At 41.4% G+C, this 23,151-nt stretch overlaps 1 long non-coding RNA gene across 2 annotated transcripts in view; it reads left to right on the forward strand.

Annotated features, from left to right (window-relative positions):
- LOC146811376 (uncharacterized) overlaps window positions 1-23,151 on the forward strand; it is a 316,012-nt gene that overhangs the window by 140,606 nt on the left and 152,255 nt on the right. Inside the window, exons 1-2 of one of the 2 annotated variants that reach the window (XR_014966719.1) lie at window positions 7,451-7,504; window positions 7,603-7,667. The exons of the other annotated variant lie outside the window; for it this stretch is intronic. This is a non-coding gene — a long non-coding RNA (uncharacterized LOC146811376). Of the gene's footprint in view, window positions 1-7,450; window positions 7,505-7,602; window positions 7,668-23,151 lie in introns of those variants that run through there. 2 annotated transcript variants of the gene reach the window in all.

Below are 23,151 nucleotides of genomic sequence, written 5' to 3' on the forward strand. Positions count from 1 at the left end.
ATCTAGCTTTTTGTGATACTCCAGAACTAAGTAACTCGGTAGCTGCTGTCTACTTAAAGCCCCCATATCATTGCCTCACTGCTTAGGAATTCATTGAGTCGTAACTCCATATGGGGAGGTGAGGGTAGATGGATTCTAACATGGGTGCGGTTCCGTCTATATGCCTGAAGAGACGTTGGATTGCATCACCTCGGCCAACTGCTGCCAGAGATTTTTCTTTGGTTTGGTAATTTGTTTCTCTCCTTTTTGCTATTATTACATTTGTTCAAGCTACGGGTAAGGGCAATACGTTTGACACGGGGAAATGTTTAGTATTATGGTGATCAAGGGCCTACCCCTAGATTGTTCTTGGGTTGCTGCAGACATTGAGAGAACCGTCGCCTATACTGTGCAATTCCTGTCTTCACCCTCTATGTTATCATCGCATACTGCATCCACATGCCTTGCAATGTCTGCAGTGGACTACACGGCTCTGTAACAAAAATGAAGTGGGAAGCAGATAAATAACAGGAAGACTTTCCACTATACAAGGATTGAATATGACGCACCATGAAAATTGTTTTGTGTATTGTAACTGTTAAGCTGGCATTATACTCCGTAATTGCAATACATGTATATTTGCCAAGAATGTGATGACATCTACTATATTTACAGTATGTTTACTTGGAAGAGTGCCTCGGGCAACTGCTGTGCAAGCACTTGCATAACTGTCACTAACAAATGCTAATGAAAATATGTCTTATTTTAAAGCATAGAATTATATATATATATATATATATATATATATATATATATATATATATATATATATATATTACCTACTGGCGGTCGCCAGTAGGTAGTTATAGTTAGGACCACGTTTCCATAGGAAAACCTCAACATTCTATTTTGAATAACTTTGGCGCCAGTCGACGAATCCTCGCGAATTTATCAAAATAGGTGGGGCGCTACGCTCCGCTCCTACCCTGAAAGTCTCGGGGGGATCCGTCAAGCGGGGGCTGAGATAAAAGGGGGGTCCCAAAACGCGTTTTTCCCATGCATTTTTCCATAGGACCTTTAGAACGAGCTACAGCCCGAACGGCTGAACAGAATTACTCAAAATTTGGCAGAGAGGTAGTCCCTAGGTCAAGGAAGTGCCTTTTGTAGGTTTGGTGTAAATCTGTTCAGTAGATTCTGAGAAAATAGCCTTTAAATCAATATATATATCTGAGCCCGCTTACGGTACGCTTACCGTACGCTTACGGTAAGCGTACGGTGGCGTGCGCGAGCGCGATTCTGATTGGCTCTTAGATCTTAGTAAACATTCGAATCGGCCGAAACCAGGAAGCGGCGGCCGCCATTTTGTGTATTTCACTCTGAAAAAAAAGAGTGAAAACAAGGAAAGGGGGCAATGAGGAGAGTTACAGACCCCCTTACATTTGTGAGGGGGTCAAAGAAGGACTGTAAAGTACAAAGAAAACATTTATTGATTTTAAAAAAAATCACGGGGTACGCGTACGGTAAGCTTACGGTAAGCGTACGGTAGAAAAAAAAAAAAAAAAATGAAAATCAGATTTAAGTGTTTAGATATTAGGGGGCTCTAAAAAGAGCCGTTGTGTTTATGAAATGATTTTTTAGTGGTACCTACAAGTAAGTACCGATGCAGAGTCTAAGGTTCAAGAGGAAGACTCTGTTCCCTTCATCATTGAAGTGCACACCATCTCCTCTATAAATGTCTTGCATGTCATAACGCAAGTTGTTGTGGTAAATGGCACCCATACCATAGTCACGGAGGAAAGCAGAAACAGATTTGTTGACGTGCTTTCTTGCTTTGTCATCGCACCGCGTGCCCACCGTGCGTGCACGGCACTAACTGTGTAAAGTGGGCGCGCGGTGCGCGAAGCGCACCGCGTGCTCACTGTGCGCGCACGGTGCGCGAAGCGCACCGTGCACGCACGGAACAAACTGCGTTAAGTGGGTGCGCACGCCACGAATGGCGTAAAGTAACTTAGCATTTAAAAAACCGTACAAATTCACTGAAAAAACCATAGGTTTCACACACGTTATAGTTAGGAATTAGCATTTAAAAAACCTTGCAAATTCACTGAAAAAACCATAGGTTTCACACATGTTATAGTTAGCGGAAATTTTACTGATAAAAAACCAATGAAATTCCCCCGTTATAGTTAGTGCAGGCAACTATAACTCACGCGACCGCAATCTTCTGCTGATGACATATGTGTCTTTATGAAAAAAAAATATTTGTAATATATGTATAGCTAAAAATGTATGGAAGAAGACATGGGCAAATAAGTGTCTAAATACAGTATTAGCATCAGCAGAGGATTGCGGTCGCGTGAGTTATAGTTGCCTGCACTAACTATAACGGGGGAATTTCATTGGTTTTTTATCAGTAAAATTTCCGCTAACTATAACATGTGTGAAACCTATGGTTTTTTCAGTGAATATATATATATATATATATATATATATTAAGTCAAAACTTGCCCTGTTGCAAGGACGAACTCAGCAGCAGAGTGGTCAAAAACACCATTTATTCATAAAACCGGCAGTAACATTCTGATGATATCTCTCTCCTGACGCGTTTCGGGGCTGGCAAAAGCTCCTTAATCATAGGAAAAACCATCTGGAAATGGCGCTGAAAAGCTCAATTAGGCACCATTGTTGCATGCTCATTTAAATATTCCCCAGTGGGCCTTTCGAGTGAGTCACGCTATCAAGCATGCTGGTACCTGTGGTCTTTTAATCCTTGAGTAAACAATTCATCCCCAGTGGGATCAGCGCTCACCTCCCAGTCTTTGGTTAAAAATGAATGACCCCAGTGGGCCTCAGAATGCCAGTAGCCGGTAATTCTCACCTCCGCTGCGCCCAGAAGTTTCAGACAATTCCAAACCTCTCGGCCCATGCACAGTTCTGCGGTGGTTCATCCTCTACGGCCGGACTGCCGTATTCAATTAAGTCAAAACTTGCCCTGTTGCAAGGACGAACTCAGCAGCAGAGTGGTCAAAAACACCATTTATTCATAAAACCGGCAGTAACATTCTGATGATATCTCTCTCCTGACGCGTTTCGGGGCTGGCAAAAGCTCCTTAATCATAGGAAAAACCATCTGGAAATGGCGCTGAAAAGCTCAATTAGGCACCATTGTTGCATGCTCATTTAAATATTCCCCAGTGGGCCTTTCGAGTGAGTCACGCTATCAAGCATGCTGGTACCTGTGGTCTTTTAATCCTTGAGTAAACAATTCATCCCCAGTGGGATCAGCGCTCACCTCCCAGTCTTTGGTTAAAAATGAATGACCCCAGTGGGCCTCAGAATGCCAGTAGCCGGTAATTCTCACCTCCGCTGCGCCCAGAAGTTTCAGACAATTCCAAACCTCTCGGCCCATGCACAGTTCTGCGGTGGTTCATCCTCTACGGCCGGACTGCCGTATTCAATTAAGTCAAAACTTGCCCTGTTGCAAGGACGAACTCAGCAGCAGAGTGGTCAAAAACACCATTTATTCATAAAACCGGCAGTAACATTCTGATGATATCTCTCTCCTGACGCGTTTCGGGGCTGGCAAAAGCTCCTTAATCATAGGAAAAACCATCTGGAAATGGCGCTGAAAAGCTCAATTAGGCACCATTGTTGCATGCTCATTTAAATATTCCCCAGTGGGCCTTTCGAGTGAGTCACGCTATCAAGCATGCTGGTACCTGTGGTCTTTTAATCCTTGAGTAAACAATTCATCCCCAGTGGGATCAGCGCTCACCTCCCAGTCTTTGGTTAAAAATGAATGACCCCAGTGGGCCTCAGAATGCCAGTAGCCGGTAATTCTCACCTCCGCTGCGCCCAGAAGTTTCAGACAATTCCAAACCTCTCGGCCCATGCACAGTTCTGCGGTGGTTCATCCTCTACGGCCGGACTGCCGTATTCAATTAAGTCAAAACTTGCCCTGTTGCAAGGACGAACTCAGCAGCAGAGTGGTCAAAAACACCATTTATTCATAAAACCGGCAGTAACATTCTGATGATATCTCTCTCCTGACGCGTTTCGGGGCTGGCAAAAGCTCCTTAATCATAGGAAAAACCATCTGGAAATGGCGCTGAAAAGCTCAATTAGGCACCATTGTTGCATGCTCATTTAAATATTCCCCAGTGGGCCTTTCGAGTGAGTCACGCTATCAAGCATGCTGGTACCTGTGGTCTTTTAATCCTTGAGTAAACAATTCATCCCCAGTGGGATCAGCGCTCACCTCCCAGTCTTTGGTTAAAAATGAATGACCCTAGTGGGCCTCAGAATGCCAGTAGCCGGTAATTCTCACCTCCGCTGCGCCCAGAAGTTTCAGACAATTCCAAACCTCTCGGCCCATGCACAGTTCTGCGGTGGTTCATCCTCTACGGCCGGACTGCCGTATTCAATTAAGTCAAAACTTGCCCTGTTGCAAGGACGAACTCAGCAGCAGAGTGGTCAAAAACACCATTTATTCATAAAACCGGCAGTAACATTCTGATGATATCTCTCTCCTGACGCGTTTCGGGGCTGGCAAAAGCTCCTTAATCATAGGAAAAACCATCTGGAAATGGCGCTGAAAAGCTCAATTAGGCACCATTGTTGCATGCTCATTTAAATATTCCCCAGTGGGCCTTTCGAGTGAGTCACGCTATCAAGCATGCTGGTACCTGTGGTCTTTTAATCCTTGAGTAAACAATTCATCCCCAGTGGGATCAGCGCTCACCTCCCAGTCTTTGGTTAAAAATGAATGACCCCAGTGGGCCTCAGAATGCCAGTAGCCGGTAATTCTCACCTCCGCTGCGCCCAGAAGTTTCAGACAATTCCAAACCTCTCGGCCCATGCACAGTTCTGCGGTGGTTCATCCTCTACGGCCGGACTGCCGTATTCAATTAAGTCAAAACTTGCCCTGTTGCAAGGACGAACTCAGCAGCAGAGTGGTCAAAAACACCATTTATTCATAAAACCGGCAGTAACATTCTGATGATATCTCTCTCCTGACGCGTTTCGGGGCTGGCAAAAGCTCCTTAATCATAGGAAAAACCATCTGGAAATGGCGCTGAAAAGCTCAATTAGGCACCATTGTTGCATGCTCATTTAAATATTCCCCAGTGGGCCTTTCGAGTGAGTCACGCTATCAAGCATGCTGGTACCTGTGGTCTTTTAATCCTTGAGTAAACAATTCATCCCCAGTGGGATCAGCGCTCACCTCCCAGTCTTTGGTTAAAAATGAATGACCCCAGTGGGCCTCAGAATGCCAGTAGCCGGTAATTCTCACCTCCGCTGCGCCCAGAAGTTTCAGACAATTCCAAACCTCTCGGCCCATGCACAGTTCTGCGGTGGTTCATCCTCTACGGCCGGACTGCCGTATTCAATTAAGTCAAAACTTGCCCTGTTGCAAGGACGAACTCAGCAGCAGAGTGGTCAAAAACACCATTTATTCATAAAACCGGCAGTAACATTCTGATGATATCTCTCTCCTGACGCGTTTCGGGGCTGGCAAAAGCTCCTTAATCATAGGAAAAACCATCTGGAAATGGCGCTGAAAAGCTCAATTAGGCACCATTGTTGCATGCTCATTTATATATATATTGACTGAAAAAAACCATAGATTTCAGGCACGCTATAGTTAGGAATTAGCATTTTAAAAACCTTAGAAATTCACTGAAAAAACCATAGGTTTCAGGGGCGTTATAGTTAGCTGGACTTTTCACTTGTACAAAACCATTGAAATTCCCCCGTTATAGTTAGTTCAGCTAACTATAACTCGCGCGCCTGCAATGCACTGCTGATGACGTCACATATTACATCACTCATGACATGGTCAGTGACATCACTCGTGACATCACTGCTGACATCTCAAATGACATCACTGATGACATCATCCAGTGAATCTGTGTTTTTCTGAAAATTACATATGTTTTATATATGTATATCTCAAGGTCGATGGAAGAATAAATGGGTATATAAGTGTCTAAATGGATGATTTGTTTTTGAAAAATTGATTGTATAACTGACTGATTAAGTGTATCTTTGTGAATACTTGGCTTAGTGAGTAATGTTTAAATGTGTAAATATCTGTATCAGTCTCTCACTTTGTGTATAAGTGGCTGCATGGGTTGGTGAGTAGCTACATGAGTGTCTATATAGGTTATTAGTTGGTTTTTTGAGTATCAGTATGAGTGTCTGAGTGTCTGTATGGTTCGGTGGGGGGTATTACGTAGTGCATAGGTGCATGAATGAGTGACTCACTGTTTGTATGTGTTGAAGACAGCATGTGTGCAGGACTGTATGGGTTGATGAGTGTGTGCATGGGTGTGTTAGTGAGTGATAGACTGTCTCAATGGTTCCATGATGGAATATCGTTAACATAAATATCGTCAGAAATAAATATCGTCACTAAAATATCGCTTACATTAATATCGTCATCCTTTACTTAAACAAGAATTCACACAAATATCGATTTTTTTTTATCGACAACCCTAATATCGTTCACACTAATATCTACAACATAAATATCGACTACTACATTATCGACTTTATTTTAAATATCATTACCTTAGACATTTATATCGACTACACTAACATCGACGACCTATCTGCTTATAGAAATATACAAAAAATATCGTCTTTTTATTACCAACTCGATATGCACGATTCTTTTATTTTACTCACTTGTTTTTACTATTTTACTTTACAAAACTATTCACACATATAATTATTTAGTTTTCCTAATACTTATTGATATAAAAATATATAATATATGTTAAAAAAAATTACATTTACTGATACTATCATACACTCCGATGGCCTAAATGTGAAACACATTTCATTATTTTCTACATATAAACTATTTACATATAAAACAAAAAAGCACATATAAAACTTTTTACAATGTACTTTAACAAACAAATAGTGATGCAACAAACTCTTACGAAAATAACGGTTTTCTAATTCGAAATTACGTTCTCGACCAATGATTTTGAAATTTCACTAATTGAACCAATCAAAAGCTACCATTAATTAACTCACTAATATAAAAACAATTATACACTTAACGTAATTTACCATTTTTGGCACAAACTTGGAGAAAAACGGTTACCTTGCTGAGACAAGAGAATACAAACCTACGACTACAACTACAAAACGTCATACTACACTTCAAGTAAGTAAAATCCCATTGCTTTTTTCATTCGAACTTAGCAAAAAGTAGATAAACTCCCTAATTTAAAAACTGTTCTTCTTTAGAGTGAAAACAAAACATGTTGAACTTATCAACAACGACCAAAAAATTAGATGTAAAAACATTTATAAACTACCTTATCCATGTCTACTTAGATAGCTGATAAAAATTATTTAAACTTGCTAAGTAAATGTACTATTTACTCCATATGTTAACAACTACTATCATCCAAATACTATAAGTAACACAATGATTATTTTTTCCACAGACTCTACAAAATGATTTACCTATCTACAACTACACTACCAACATCTTCTACTACATCAAGTAAGTATAGTCACTGTATGTATAACAATTCTGAAAGTAAAATCAAACACCTATAACACTAAATCATGTCTTTCAATTATTCTTTAACACTACTACAGAACTTAAAAATAAGAAAATTCAGAAAGAGAAATAAGAATAAAAGAATTACCAGTGAAGCCACATAGTAAGTATGTGTTCACGCTTTTTCCTGCTCTTATACACATCTCTGTAAATCGTCTTCAATGTTCTTAAAAATACATATATATATTTTCCACAGATCTACCTTAGACATGGCAACTGGAGCTACTTTCATTACTTCGCAAAAAGGGAAACTAATGCTGAACTACATGGGTTACACCTACACCCAAGAAAGAGTAAAAGCGAATAAGACCCATTGGAAATGTAGCAAATATTACTCAAGTGCATGCTATGGTAGAGCAACAACTGTTGATAACAATGTGGTAAATGTACGTGAGCATAACCACCCACCAAATGTAACAGAAGTGGAAGTTAGAGAAGCACTGGAAACATTGAAAGATGCTAGTAAAAGATCACAAGAAACAAGCACTAGTATTTTGAAAAATGTTTTAAGCAAAGTGCCAGAACATGTGACAGGACAGCTACCTTCTATTCCCAACTTAAAAAGATTAATTTCAAAAACTAAACGTGCTTCAGATCCAACTCCACCAACGCCAGAAAGTTTTAAGGATATAAAAATATATCCTGAATATACCATTACACATAATGAGGATAAATTCCTAATGTATGACAACCAGAGTCATGACAAACGAGTTTTACTTTTTGCTACTAATAGTAATTTGCAAAAACTTAAATCATGTGAAACATGGATGATGGACGGGACTTTTAAAGTTTGTCCCAAACCTTTCTATCAACTTTACACCATCCATGGGGAATACCAAGATACAAATATCCCTCTAATTTATACTCTGCTGCCAAACAAAACAAATACTACCTACGTTGAACTTTTAACAAAGATCAAAGAATTAACAGATAATTACTATCCTCAAAGAATTATAATTGACTTTGAAATAGCCATGATTCAAGCTATCCTTAAGATATATCCCCATACCTCAATACAAGGTTGTTATTATCACTACAACCAAAGTATATGGAGGCACTTACAAAAATCTACCTTAAGCATTGAATATTGTACAAACAGTCACTTTGCTTATCAAATAAAAAAGTTGATTGCATTGGTATATGTACCAACAACAGAAGTAGCTAACTACTACAATTTATTAATTGACAGCCCTTTCTACCGCACCAATGAGAAAATACTAACTCCCTTCTTGGACTATTTTGAAGATACCTGGGTTGGAAGATTACATCGTTCAGGCCACCGTACACAACCTAAATTTCAAATTCCATGGTGGAATGTGTATGCTAGTACAATAGCACAGAAAGCTAAAACTAACAACGCAGTTGAAGGATGGCATAATGCCTTCCAAGCCACTTTAGGAAGAAGTCAACCAACACTTCACAAACTAATCCAAAGCATTAAAAAAGAACAAAGCTACCAAGAACTCAGAATAGAGCAATCCCTTTCTAAAATTGGCCCTAAACTAAGTAAACAAACATTAAATATGTACGAATATCTCCAGCAAAAAACTAGACTGTACCCAAGTATAGAAGGTCTAGCATACTTAGACCTAATAGCTAAATCCATCCTTTAAATATAAATTTACCATGTTTAGTAATAATTTACTTTTTATTCTTAAAAAACAAATGAATATTGTAAAATATACATTACTTTGTTCAATAGAATTATATATTAATTGTTTATTGTATATAAAAAATGTTTTTCATTGTTAAATATTTTTCTCAGATGTTAAAAAATGTAAATTTATGTTATGTACATATCGTGATAAAATCAATGTCATAAAAAATATGTAATATATTAAATTTTTATAAAAAATATAAAAATTTAATATACTAATGTATGCATAATTGAAACTGTATTTATGTACAAAACTGCAATATAATTTGTTAACAAAAATTTTGTTAAATGTTTTATAAAATGTTCAAAATCTTTGCAGTAACAAATGAAACTATGAATAAAAAAAAATCTAAAAATTGTTATTTCTTAATTTAGAAACTTGTCATATGTATGTAAAAATGTTATAAAAATGTTTTTAATTTATATTGTTGAAATGAATATTACAACATGACATATATTATTCTTATTAAAAATAGTAAATAGATAATGCTGGATAATAAACCATAATAATTAACTATTCTAACTCCAATCCTACGTAAATCAGGGTAAATGGTGGATAGTAAACCATTATAATTAACTATTCTAACTCCAAACAAAACATAAGTCAAGGAAAGTGCTGGATTGTAAACCATAATAATTTACTAATCTAACTCCAATCCAACATAAGTCAGGGAAAGTGCTGGATTGTAAACCATAATAATTTACTATTCTAACTCCAATCCAACATAAGTCAGGGAAAATGCTGGAAAGTAAACCATAATAAATTACTATTCTAACTCCAAACATAACATAACTCAGGGAAAGTGCTGGATAGTAAACCATAATAAATTACTATTCTAACTCCAATCCAACATAAGTCAGGGAAAGTGCTGGATAGTAAACCATAATAAATTACTATTCTAACTCCAAACATAACATAAGTCAGGGAGAGTGCTGGATAGTAAACCATAATAAATTACTATTCTAACTCCAATCCAACATAACTCAGGGAAAGTGCTGGATTGTAAACCATAATAATTTACTATTCTAACTCCAATCCAACATAAATCAGGGAAAGTGCTGGATTGTAAACCATAATAATTTACTATTGAAAGTCCAATCCAACATAAGTCAGGGAAAGTGCTGGATAGTAAACCATAATAAATTACTATTCTAACTCCAAACATAACATAAGTCAGGGAAAGTGCTGGATAGTAAGCCATAATAAATTACTATTCTAACTCCAAACATAACATAACTCAGGGAAAGTGCTGGATAGTAAACCATAATAAATTACTATTCAAACTCCAATCCAACATAAGTCAGAGAGAGTGCTGGATAGTAAACCATAATAAATTACTATTCAAACTCCAATCCAACATAAGTCAGGGAAAGTGCTGGATAGTAAACCATAATAAATTACTATTCTAACTCCAAACATAACATAAGTCAGAGAGAGTGCTGGATAGTAAACCATAATAAATTACTATTCAAACTCCAATCCAACATAAGTCAGAGAAAGTGCTGGATAGTAAACCATAATAAATTACTATTCTAACTCCAAACATAACATAAGTCAGGGAGAGTGCTGGATAGTAAACCATAATAAATTACTATTCTAACTCCAATCCAACATAAGTCAGGGAAAGTGCTGGATAGTAAACCATAAAAAATTACTATTCTAACTCCAAACATAACATAAGTCAGGGAGAGTGCTGGATAGTAAACCATAATAAATTACTATTCTAACTCCAAACATAACATAAGTCAGGGAGAGTGCTGGATAGTAAACCATAATAAATTACTATTCTAATTCCAATCCAACATAAGTCAGGGAAAGTGCTGGATAGTAAACCATAACAAATTACTATTCTAACTCCAATCCAACATAAGTCAAGAAATGTGCAGGTTAGTAAACAATATAAATTTTTCTATCTAAATTATTTTTTATACCCTATTACCCTATAATACCAAAATAACGCTTCTTCAATATTAATTTAATATTTTTTATTAATATTAAAAAATAAATTTCATGTAAAATTTAAAATTTCGAAGTTAAATTTTGATTTCATGATAAATTTCTAATTTATTAATATTTTCTACACTTTTAAAACACGACATTTTTAAATTACTACCCACCCTAATCCCCTATAATACCAAAAACCCGCTCCTAAAATTTTTGGGGGGAAGTTTAAAATTTAATTACAAATTTAATTTGGTGAACAATTCGAAATTTCTAATTAAAATTTCGATTTCTTAATTATTTTCTAATATTTTTATATTTTAGAAATTTTGTAAAAACCAAATTTTAAATTACTACCCACCCTTATCCCCTATAATACCAATAACCCGCTCCTAAAAATTTTTGGGGGGATTTTACATTTCTAATTTATTAATATTTTCTACACTTTTAAAACACGACATTTTTAAATTACTATTTATTTAATTATTTATTTATTTAATGGTTTTATAAAGCGCGTAGTAACTCAAAAGAGCATCCCAGCGCTGACCTGATTCTCCAAGGGTTTCAGCCGTCTGATGAAATTATGTCTGCGGGAAAAGGAGGGTCTTTAGAGTTTTTCTGAACTGGAGGTAATTCGGTTCTGTCCTGATTTTTCGTGGAAGATGGTTCCAATGTTTGGCCGTGTGAACCGAGAAGCGACGGCCACCGGTCTTGGCTTTTCTGACTCTGGGAACTATGATAAGATTTTCTACGCTAGACCGGAGGTCTCTCTCAGCTTTGTATGGGATTAGAAGTTCTTTGAGAAGGGGGGGCCGTTATTGTTGAGGGTTTTATGGGCCAGACAGAGGGCCTTGAAGACGACCCTTTCTCTGACTGGGAGCCAGTGGAGGGATTTAAGAGCCGGCCTGGCGGAAGATCTTCCAGGAGTGCCCGTGAGTAGGCGGGCGGCGGCGTTTTGGACTTTTTGCAGCGAGTTCAGGGTGGCTTCAGGGGCTCCTAGGTAGATGGCATTACAGTAGTCTAATCTTACTACCCACCCTAATCCCCTATAATACCAAAAACCCGCTCCTAAATTTTTTTTGGGGAAGTTTAAAATTTAATTACAAATTTAATTTGGTGAACAATTCGAAATTTCTAATTAAAATTTCGATTTCTTAATTATTTTCTAATATTTTTATATTTTAGAAATTTTGTAAAAACCAAATTTTAAATTACTACCCACCCTTAACCCCTATAATACCAATAACCCGCTCCTAAAACTTTTTTGGGGAATTTTAAAATTTAATTACAAATTTAATTTCGTGAACAAATCGAAATTTCTAATTAAAATTTCGATTTCTTAATAATTTTGTAATATTTTTATATTTTAGAAATTTTGTAAAAACCAAATTTTAAATTACTACCCACCCTTATCCCCTATAATACCAATAACCCGCTACTAAAATTTTAACAATTCTTTTGTAGAAAATATTTTTTAACACATATTATTACTAGTAGGAGTTTTGTAAGTTTTTTAAAAACATAATACATATTTTTTTATAAATTTTATAACAACTTATATTTTTCTGTCGATATTATATGAAACGACATTTTGATCAACGATATTCTGTTCATCAATATTTTTTCTTGACGATATTTTTGTCATTCTCAAGAAACGATATTTTTTACAAAGATATTTTCTGTTACGATATTTTTCACAGTCGATATTCTTACCACGATATTAATGCTAGTCGATATTTTCCTGTCGATATTCTATCTTTATACCGTCTCAATAGTGTCTTTATGAGTAACTACATATGTTTTAAACTAGTATATGTGACTATTGGTGTATATAAGTGAGTATATGTGAGAGTGAGAGATTGAAAGAGTTCCTGTATGAATAAGTATGTGTTTCTATAAGTGATTGTTTAAAAGACTAAGTATGTGTAAGTTTCTGTAGAAGTAAGTGTGGTGGTGTGTGTATAACTGTATATGCAAGTAAATGGATGTTTGATTCTTTATTAGCATGAGTGACTATGTGTGTGAGTAACTCTATGGATGAGTGGCGTTGTGTAACAGGATGTATAGGTGTGTGAGTACATATGATGAGTGAGTACATGTATGAGTGACTGTATAGGACTGTTGGTGAATGAGTGGATGTGTATGTGGATCTTAGAATTACTGAATAGGTTGTTGTAACTGGTATTGGTATGTCCATTGTTTTGAACATTGTAGTTTCTATTTTTGAATGTGTGTATCAAAGTTTATATTAGGGGAAGAGGAGGTCTGCCACTCTATCACAAGGATGATGTCATCAGTGATGTCATTAGTGATGTCATTTGAGATGTCATCAGTGATGTCATGAGTGATGTCACTGACCATGTCATGAGTGATGTAATATGTGACGTCATCAGCAGTGCATTGCGGGCGCGCGAGTTATAGTTAGCTGAACTAACTATAACGGGGCAATTTCAATGGTTTTGTACAAGTGAAAAGTCCAGCTAACTATAACGCCCCTTAAACCTATGGTTTTTTCAGTGAATTTCTAAGGTTTTTTAAATGCTAATTCCTAACTATAACGTGCCTGAAACCTATGTTTTTTTCAGTGAATTTCAAAGGTTTTTTTAAATGCTAATTTCTAACTATGCCTACAGAAATAGGACATGTGAAGAAAGAAGAAAAAACGCACAGAAAGAAAAAAAAGAAATGCAGAAAGAAGCAACAGAAGTCCTCAAAGACGAAGAAAAGTGCAGGAAGAAGGATAACGTGCAGAAAGAACAAACAGAAGACCAGAAAGAAGCCTTGTTGCAAAATCATCCTGTACCCTCAACTTTTTCAGACGGATACTGGTGGTAACTGAGTCTGACTAACCAGTCCTAGAGCCAGTGCTATGTTAAAAGACACTCAGAATACAGTGAAAACACCTACATACACTAGGGAACACTATGCGTTGGGGTCCCCCTGTGATCAGCATGACCTCCTCTGTAAGCCCCTAGTATTTAATAGGGCAGGGGATTAAAACTACCCCTTAAAACGCTCCACAAGGCGTGTTTGCACACGTCACCTCAGGCCCCGTCCCCTCACTTCCCCACTGTGTAAACACGCCCTGTGGCCGTTTTAAGTTGGGAGATTAAGTCCCCTTGAATCCTGAGGGTCCCTAGGGTCCAACTAGACCACTAGGTACCTCCAGTAAGCGCCACAGAGCTGAGTTGCAGAGAGATGTAAAAAGGGGCACGGCCTAGACCACCTCTCTGCAACGCAGCGGAGTGGTGCTTACTGGAAGCACCTGGTGGGCTAGCTGGCCCCCAGGGTCCTTCAGGATTGAAGGGGAATTATTTCCCCAACTTAAAACGCACCACAGGGCTTGTTTGCACACGTTAACTCAGGCCCCGTCCCCTCCCTTCACCACTGTGTAAACACGCCCTGTGGCCGTTTTTAGTTGGGAGATTAAGTTGATTTGAATCCTGAGGGTCCCTAGGGTCCAACTAGCCCACTAGGTACCTTCAGTATGCGCCACAGAGCTGCGTTGCAGAGAGGTGTAAAAAGTGGCACGGCCTGGACCACCTCTCTGCAGCGCAGCTCAGTGGCGCTTACTGGAAGCACCTGGTGGGCTAGTTAGCACCCAGGGGCCCTCAGGATTGAAGGGGAATTATTTCCCCAACTTAAAACGCGCCACAGGGCTTGTTTGCACACGTTAACTCAGGCCCCATCCCCTCCCTTCACCACTGTGTAAACACACCCTGTGGCCGTTTTTAGTTGGGAGATTAAGTTAATTTGAATCCTGAGGGTCCCTAGGGTCCAACTAGCCCACTAGCTACCTCCAGTATGCGCCACAGAGCTGCGTTGCAGAGAGGTGTAAAAAGTGGCACAGCCTGGACCACCTCTCTGCAACGCAGCTCAGTGGCGCTTACTGGAAGCACCTGGTGGGCTAGTTAGCCCCCAGGGGCCCTCAGGATTGAAGGGGAATTATTTCCCCAACTTAAAACGCGCCATAGGGCGTGTTTGCACACGTCACCTCAGGCCCCGTGCCCTTCCTTCCCCACTGTGTAAACATGCCCTGTGGCCGTTTTTTAAGTTGGGAGATTAAGTCCCCTTGAATCCCGAGGATCCCTAGGGGCAAAATAGCCCACTAGGTACGTCCAGTAAGCGCCATTGCAGAGAGGTGTAAAAAGGGGCACGGCCTGCACCACCTCTCTGCAACGCAGAGCAGCGGCACTTACTGGAAGCACCTGTTGGGCTAGTTGGCCCCCAGGGTCCCTCAGGATTGAAAGGGAATTATTTCCCCAACTTAAAACGCGCCACAGGGTGTGTTTGCACACGTCACCTCAGGCCCCGTCCCCTCCCTTAACCACTGTGTAAACGCGCCCTGTGGCCGTTCTAAGTTGAGAGATTAAGTCCCCTTGAATCCTAAGGGTCCCTAGGGTCAAACTAGCTCACTAGGTACCTCCAGTAAGCGCCACGGAGCTGCGTTGCATAGAGGTGTAAAAAGGGGCGTGGCCTCAGAACACCTGTCTGCAACACAGCTCCCTGGCGCACACTGGAGATACCTGTTGGGCTAGTTGGCCCTCAGGGACCCTCAGTATTGAAGGGGAATTAATTCCCCAACTGACAACTGGCCAGGGGGCGCGTTTGCAGAGTGCTGCAAGGAGGGGGCGTGGCCTCCAGCGCGATGCCAGTCTTTTATTTATTTTATTTTTTTAAGAAGGAGGGCTGTGTGGCCCCCCTTCTTTTTTTAATTTACTGGCCCTGGGGACCCCATCCCCCAGGGCCTGCACCCTAATTTTTTTTGTTGAAAAAAATTAATTTGGCCCTCCCAAGGCCTTAATCGGCCCCGGGGACCCCAACCCCCGGGTCATGGCCTTTTTTTTATTTAAATTCTTTAGGAGGGGGCTGCGTTGCCCCCCTCCTGAGGCCACTTATGGCTCCGGGGACCCCATCCCCCGGGGCCGGCCTTTGTTTTTTATTATTTTAAAAATATATATATTTATAGAAACACCTAGGACATGCTGGGCAAACCGTATGTACCTATCACCATGACGATTTGCGTGATATTCATTAAAAGGTGACTATTCATAGAATGAATCCACATGGAATGTATTTACACCGCTAGTGAAGCTCTGACGTGTCTGACGCCCTACCGTGCCTAATCCCGGCGCCCCCGCCGGTGGGTACTCTCCAAGTAGACACCCTTGTCGTTTATTTATACAAACATGGGTAGCTATTGACGGGCACATTTAATATACACGCACACCAAGCCATTCAAAGGGGATTCGACAAAAATTCAACCAAACTATGCAAGAAACCCCCCTCACGGTTAATAAAAAACACATCCACCGCCGGATGTGTAATAGTTTTTATTTTACTCTCTGGAAAGGAGACGAACCTCACTTGAGAGTCACAGCGTGCTCCTGGCTGAGCCCAATGCTGTGTTACACCCACCAGTGCCCGCCGATTGCCTCACACCTCTGTGTTGTATTCCACCAGCTAGTGCGTATGCTATGACACTCTCTAGCCCATGTGCACTGTAACACCACCCCGTGAATATGTCATGCCACACTTGCCTTCGCACGGGTTATATTGCCCCATCTAACGTGCCTTCCTCGATGTGTATGTTATAACGCACAGCGCTATGCCATACATATTACAATCTGGGATCCATATCTTTGTCACAGTGCATATGCAACGTTACATTCCCCAGCACATATTTTATTTTACAACTTTAGAGACTAGTTATGTTACACAACACTGCCCTGTGCATATTACATTCCAAGGCGCATATCGCATAGCACGCGCTAGTGCCTGTGCTATCTCGCGCTCTCCAATGAATCTGTCATTGCGCACAATGTATTGCATATTATATTTCACGCCCCGGTTCATCTTATATCACACTTTTTGGTGCATAGTTTATACCATATACTACATCTAGTTTTCATTTTCAATCGTGCTCTCAGGACTATGTTCTATATAACACTGCGTCCACCTACCCTTTTCACGGGCATTACATTTTGCGATGGGGTGGAGGGTCAGGGGGTGTTTCTGCCAAGTGAGCCCGGAGTCACAGTCACAAACGTCCTCTTCTTCTTGAATAAAAGTGAGATTATGCTGCATACTTGTTCATATTTGAAGTAGTTCGCACAGACACACATTTTAAAAACAATAAAGTTCCTAATACCCACCTTCTCTGAACAGTTAGCTTGCTGCCCCATCCACCTCCTCCCTATCCTCTGTTGTCTGAATCCATGGACTAGCCTCCTCCCTCCTGCCATGCATGGTCTTATGTGCTGCCACTGCCCTCCATTTAGCATGATGTACCAGTCCACTCCTCCTGCCCTCCATTGCCCAATTCTATGGCCCATAATTGACCTCCTCCTTAGCCTCTGTGCTTAGCTTGCTGCCCCTATTCTCCTTCCCCCTGCCCTCCGATGTCTTTGTGCATGCCCCTGCTCCATTCTTTTTGCCCACTATGTTCCATGGACCTGCCACTCCTATCTACTCTGAGTGTTCTGTTGAGCTGCCACTCCCCTCCCACCTGCCTAGCATTGTCAGATGACTGTAACCTGTCCCTGCCACCTCCACCCTGCCTGTCCACATGTCATGCCCCTATCCCCTTCCTCCTGTCCTCCATGGTCCATTTTACTGCCACCCCCTTCTGCCCTCCCTGATCTGTTGTGCTGCAACTGCTCCTCCTGCCTGCCCCGCGCGGTCTGTTGTGAGGCCCCTTCCCCTGAACTCTCTTGTCTATGCCCAGGTCCTGACCCTCCCTTCTATCCTCCATGGCCCTTTGTGCATGCCCCTGCACCCTCCTTCTTGCCCATCATAGCCATTGTGCTGCCACTAACCCTCCCGCTTGCCATGCATGGTCTTCTGTGCTGCCATGGCCCCTCCCACCTTCCCTGTGTGGTCAGCTAGCTGCCCCTGACCCCCTCCCACCTTCCCTCCATGGTCTGTGTGTATGCCACCATAGTCTCATTGTTGCTCTCCACGGTGTGTCTTGTTTCTAGTGCCCATCCTGCCTGACCTCCATGGTCATCTTGCTGCTCCTGCCCTGCCACCTTGCCCCCAGCCCTCTGTTTCCATGTGCAGACCCCCTATTCCCTCCCTCCTGGCTTGTCTGTTCCATTGTAATGCCCCTGATTCGTCCCTCCTGCCCTTTATGGTCTGTTATGCTGCAGCTTTCTCTCCTGTCTGTCCATTATGGTCAGCTAGCTACCATTGCCTCTTTCCCATCTGTCCTCTGTTGTCCATGTGCATGGTCCTGTCCCCTCCCTATTGCTTTCTATGGATTGTTGTGCTGCACTCCCGTCCCGCATGCGATGTGTGGTGTATTGTGCTGCTGCAAACCCTGATGCCTGCCCTGTAGGGTCAGTTTGGTGCACCTCTCCATGTCCCTCCTGTCCTCTGTTATCCGAGTGCATGTCCCTACCCCAATTCCTCCTGCCTACCATGATTCAATGTACCATACTTGCGAACATTTTTAACTTGGTAAGAGGGAGATTTTGAAAAAAAACTGGGGTATTGATTTTCCCCTTTGAGTTACATTGAAAAAGAGGAGATTGTAGACAGGAGACAGATCAAATAAAGCCCATTTGAGCCTAAAAACATTGGACGTTTCCTGGCTGAAACGGGTCTGTTGGCATGTATGGTTGTACTACCACTGCCTCTTCCTTCTGCCCACAATGGTCTATTATATTGCCACAGCCTCTCTTGCCAGTCCTGTATTGTTGGTTTGTTGCCCCTGCCCCCCTTTCCACTGCCCTCCATAGTCTGTTGTGCTGCCACTGCCCTTCCTGCCTGCCCAGTGTGGTCAAATTGTTGCCTCTGCACTCTCCTACCTGCCTTCAATTTTCAGAGTCCGTGCCCCTGGCCTCTGCCTCCCAACAGTATCCCAATGAACAACTAGATTGCTAACATTCTATATTTATTACAAAAGTGTGGAACGCCTGACGTCATCTTGATGTAATCAAAACTGTAATACCTAGAGCATTTCCTTTAGAAATTACATATATGAGAGGGTCTTATTGGCATCAAAATTATGGTTAGTGCTCTAAAAGACTAAAATAAGGACATATTTTCTGAGTTTTCAAATAGCGACAAAGAACTTTTAAATTATTTGTAATCTTTATGTTTTTTTATGCAGTTGACCACTTGATTAAATGTTGCACCTTGGCGAGAGGATGTGGTGTTACTTCCAGAGCTGCAGACTTTGCAACTGGGGAACCAGGTTGGAGTTTCTGCTTCAGCTCAACATTCTGTGATTGTGGTCAAATCACTTAATCTCCCCATGTCTACAACCAAAATGAATTTGATCTTGTGTGATGTAACCAATGCTCATGTAAAGCATTCCAATACCTGACAAGTCTGCACTATATAAAACTGCAAATACACAAAAAATAAGTGTTTTGCACACTTCTGTCATTGGGCTACATGTGGGCTACATCTGGGTGATATTTGTGCTGCATTTAGGCTCTTTTGTGTCTGGTGGCCATCTTGGGAGATTTATTTGTTATGAAGTTTCCTAATTTCCTCATTTACTGCAGTCTCCTCAGTAGGAAAGGCTTTCAGTTTTTTACTTTGATTCCACCAAGAAGGTATTCAGATATGTCACACATTTGCCATAAATTCTGAATGTTAGCACTCTAGTTGCTCATTAGATCACTGTATTAAAGCTACTGCTCAACACGGAAGTCTGCTGCTGGTATTAAAAGTGCATGTTTCAGTCTGCATAACAGAATTTTTTAATGAAATAGAAGAGGATTTGAGAAGTCACTCAAAATGTGCCCTAATTTTTCTTTCTGCAGAACTAATCATAATTTCTATGGCAAAATGAACCCCCTCATTTTGTTCCTTTTTAAATTAAATGTTTTAAGTGTTACCACTTTATTCCAATCAAGATGGCTTCAGGTGTGCCATACTTTTGTCATAAGTAAGACTGTTAGCGCTCTAGTTGTTCGTTAGAACACTCTGGGACATTCTGTCATTGGGCTATACTTGGGCTACATCTGGGTGATATTTGGGCTACATTTGGGCTCTTTTGTCTCTGGTGGCCATCTTGGGAGATTTATTTGTTATGAAGTTTCCTAATTTCCTCGTTTACTGCAGTCTCCTCAGTAGGAAATACTTTCAGTTTTTTACTTGGTTCCATCAAGAAGGCATTCAGATGTGTCACACATGTTATGTTTTATTTTTGTGAAGTAGTGAGAGAAGATATTGATGTAGTGCTTTTCTGAGAAGGATTTGTATGTAAAGTATTGTAGGTGAGTGGAAATTGAATGTAAAGGGGGTGGTGATGTCTTTTGGAAAAGAGTGTATGTGGTGTGTGTGAAAGGGTATGGACAAGAGCTATGAGTGTTGGATGGCTGGAAGAGGCAATATGTGTGGTGGAGTGTAGGGATTGTTGGGTTGTGTGTTTTTGGTAATAATAAGAGTAGGGTTTTGGTGGATGATATAATGGAGGGCTGAGTATAGGTTTGGTAGTGACAAAAGGGGTCTATCAGGAGCAAGTAGAGGGTAGAGCTGGTGTTTTTTTATATGAAATGGGAGTGTGTGTCTGGTTGGATTGAAGTTATGTATAATGTGGCTTTGTGTTGTGCTGGTGATGTGTGGATTTGTTGGTGGTATAGGAAAGAGTGGTGTTTTGTGTGAGAGTGAAGGTGCCATTGTGTGGCAGTTAGGGTAGAAGGTTGTATAGGTGTGGTTTGTGGGGTTTTGTAGTGGTTGGTGAGACACTGAAATGTGGTTAGGGTTTGTTTGTAGTAAATGATTAGAGTGCATTTGCTGTGAGTGTGTTAATATGTCCGAGGGTCTTGATGAGTGAAGGTGGTTGCTGGTAAATGGTACAAAGAGCAGCATTTCTGCCCCTAGGCCTGACCTGTCCCAAACAGGACCAAACAAGCAACTGCCCTTGTCCTCTCCGCCCTTAGCCTCAACGCCGGGCTGAGACGCCCTGAGCCCAAAGATTAAATAGCCCTAGGTCAGGTGACCTTTGGCCGATGGAAACGATAGCCCTAACCCTAACCAATCAGAACCCTAACCCTAAGCCCTAGGATCAATGGGAGACCTGGCCCTTTCAACTACTCACATCCCTTGCCCTAGCAACCAATTAAAAGTTAAACACTAAGCCCTAAGTCCAATAGAAACTCTAGCTCTCTGAGACAATCAAAACCCCAGACCTATCAGCCAATCAGAACTCTAACCCTAAGCCCTAAGTCCAATAGAAACTCTAGCCCTAGGAACCAATCAGAACCCCAGACCTATCAGCCAATCAGAACACTAACCCTAAATCCAATAGAATCCCTAGGCCTAGGAACCAATCAAAACACAGATGCAACAACCAGTAAGAAACGTATATATAAGGGGCATGTGACTGTAAACACAAACTGGTGAGCAGGGGGCAGGGAGCTGCTCCTGAAGTCAGAATCTCCTTGGATACAGACAGGCTCAATCAACACTCTATAGTTCCTGTTCAACCCTGCAGGGAAGGGCCAAATCTAAAGCCACTACAAATACTGCTTTTCCTGCAGATAAACAAATCACTTTTCTGGACAAAAACGAGTTTTACATACATTTTACAAACACAGTTTAAACCATAAAGGAGATTAAACAGTCTCCTAAGCACACTTTGGTTAGCCTCTGAGGTGTATAGTCAGGGCTGGACTGGGAACCAAAACCGGCCCTGGCAAAGTGCTTGGGGGTTGGGGGTGTGGCAGAGCTGTTTGCCAGGGCCGGTCTGTCTCCACTCTCTGTGTGGAGACAGACCCTGGCCAGGCATCGGTTTCCTGGTGGAAAGTTCTGCATACCAGTTTAGGCTACCCCTTGGACAAGCACAGGCATTACCAGCACCATGGTAACGTCCAGGATAGAGACAGAGACTGTCACCCGGAACATTTCTCACTTCAGAAGAGCTTCCCGTATCCATGACAGTGCCATGTCCGATGGTGACACTATAGACTACGAGCCGCTGGGAAGTCCACCCAGCGGGGCTGCTTGTAACAACCCTGGCTCCAGTGAGTCACTGATGGCGCAGCCAACCCTAGCATGACCAGCCGTTGTGCCACCGCCAACTGGGCACCACCTGGAAGAGCTCAGGCTCCCTGAGGCTAGAGAAGCCACCCTGGAGTCCACGCAGAGAAGTGGTAGAGGACGGTATCACCTGTGGTCCAAACCTGATCCCTCTCGACATTATGCTGACAAGCTGTTAGTTGGTGCCAACGCCCCAAGAAATGGACAAAAGCTGGTGCCACGCTGCGGTTACAATTCCTTGATTACACTGACTAAAAGTTAAGAGCATGTTTTTGTTGTAGCATGTATTTGTTTTCAATTCTATGTCTCTGGCTCTTTGTCTTTATCTCGGCCAGCCGATCCCATTATGTAGCACTATTCTAGTAACCTCTGAGCCTTCCTGCCTTGTTATCCTGCTGACGCCGAGAGGGACTGCTTACATACCCGTTACTACTCCCGCTTCCCCCCGAGTGTGGATAGTTTTTCATTGAGCACGACCTCCCGGCGCCTTTTCTACCTTCAGTCTAACAGGTCTCACATGTGGAAGTGCCTGCACTGGCCTGTCTGACTTCAGGCTCATTGTTAGTTGGGTACTTGCCAGAGCTCTGAGGATACATCGAGGGCACCCATTTTGTTTGTCCAGCCCGAGGGATGCTCTCTGGCTTCCATTTTGTTTTTCTGGGCTCAATTCTGCAGCTGGATGCACACCCTCCCCAATCCCTTGGTTTCAGCAGGGCATAGAAATAGAAATGGGCCTGCTCAACTTTCTCCTGGTGGTGGCCATCTTGGAATGGGCATGTGGACTTTATCTCTCGCTCCCGGGCAGGCCATAGTAAGTGAAAAGGACTGGCTACACCCCGCTTTTTTTTTTCTTCCCGGGACCATCCTGGAGTCGGCTGGCTCCACTTTCTCCTGGTGTAGGCCATCTTGGAATTGGCATATGATCATTACTTATCTCACCTGGACAGGCTATAGTAAGAGAAAAGGACTGGCTTCACCCTGCTTTTTGGG

This window comes from Triturus cristatus, chromosome 7, assembly GCF_964204655.1.
Source record: "Triturus cristatus chromosome 7, aTriCri1.1, whole genome shotgun sequence".
Lineage (NCBI taxonomy): Eukaryota > Metazoa > Chordata > Amphibia > Caudata > Salamandridae > Triturus > Triturus cristatus.